The following is a 1,578-nucleotide window of genomic DNA, read 5'->3' as shown; positions in this document are numbered from 1 at the left end:
GACTTTTTTTCGTCCGCTGTTGCAAAGAAGAAAACGACAGATAGTCCTTCAAGGTGGGTTATTGATTTCAAAATCAATTAGCCTAGCCTAGATGTTGACTAGCTAGGTTCGCTCCTCGTTCATTTAGAGACAGAATTATACCCCGACGACAACAAACCAGTGTAGGCCTACAGGTACTAGGCCTAGGCTTTTGTTGTAAAAGTTGAAGTGCATGTACAAAATGCGCCATATGCCTATATTTAAAAAAAAACAAAACATTTTGTTAATTATTATTGGTTGGCCTGGGACCGGGGCAGGCAGGCCAGCTTTACCGTCGAAAGTCCTGGAATTCGACGTTGACGTCAGTGCACATTTACAAAGGCCATTGATTAGAAAATAGACACGCTGAATTTCGTTTTTTTTTTTTTTATGAAAGATAGAATTTATCGAACAGTTATCTATATAAAAACAAGATCAATATTGTAGAAATTTTATTTCTAAAGATGCATATAATTCATATTTCATTTGGCAGACAATAAATATTCAGGAAGATATAATAAAAACGATTATTAATTCTAAAATGTGCATCAAATCTCAGCTATTATTATTCGGTATGTAGCATATTATGTTAAAGTCTTAAAATAATAATTTCGAATTAGGCCTAGTATATAACAAATATAACATCTCATGATGTCAGATAACGTATTGAATATGATGCTATATTTTGGGCTCTGACTTAATTTAACGATGGCCCTGTCAGTAGTAATGACAATATTTGTGCTTTTTTAGCCACATAGTAAAATAGTACTATTATTTTCAGTGTACAAAATGAGAGTTAAGAAGTAGTAGAAGAGGGAGAGGAAGAGGAGGACGAAGAAGAATGGTTTTTTTTTGTTTTATTTTTTTGTTTTATAATAATAAATGTGTTGAGTATATTGATATTGATTATGCGATGAGGGTTTATTTTTTATATCTTTCGGTGTTATTTAAACATGCCAATTCTCAGAAAATATTTTCTAATTTTATTATATTACCACCTTTTTAATACATAGATCTTTTTCAAAACATAACTGCTTTTAAAACATTATATAGACCCATTAAACACAAAAACTGCTCTGGCTTCGAGGGGCTTCGCCCCCGACCCCACAGTGGCCCTTAGGCAGGCCCCTGGACCCCACGCCCAGAGAACCCCCCATGAAATGACCTGGCTACGGGCCTGCCACAGGAACAAGTCTGAAGAATTAAGGGGTTGTCTTTCCGACTCCAACATTATTTTTTTATTTTCTATTCCCAGTTTTAAAATTTAGCTGGAATAAATTGAAATACCTGGATATCCCTATTGTGAGTGGTGTACAAATGACCGTAAAAATGACACCTAAATATATGTATATGTCATTTAGGGATTAATTCTAACGTATCGTAAGCAGCAGTCCTATGAGCAGGTCTGTAGCGTGACTTAATTTGGGGGAGGTTCGTTTCAGTGGAAAGTGGACCCTTTGGCTTGTATGATCTCCGATACTTTGGAAAACATTGTAAATATATCTACGAATATCAATTTTTCGTTTTTAAATGCGGACCTTCTCTAGTTTTTGGCGGTTC

At 35.1% G+C, this 1,578-nt stretch overlaps 1 protein-coding gene across 6 annotated transcripts in view; it reads left to right on the top strand.

Annotated features, from left to right (window-relative positions):
• LOC117114152 overlaps positions 1-1,578 on the top strand; it is a 36,145-nt gene that overhangs the window by 29,997 nt on the left and 4,570 nt on the right. The gene's annotated exons all lie outside the window — the stretch shown is intronic.

Source organism: Anneissia japonica, unplaced genomic scaffold, assembly GCF_011630105.1.
Source record: "Anneissia japonica isolate Jap-2015-1 unplaced genomic scaffold, ASM1163010v1 scaffold287840_len1291095_cov163, whole genome shotgun sequence".
Taxonomy (NCBI): Eukaryota; Metazoa; Echinodermata; class Crinoidea; order Comatulida; family Comatulidae; genus Anneissia; species Anneissia japonica.
This window is presented reverse-complemented; position numbering and strand designations above follow the sequence as displayed.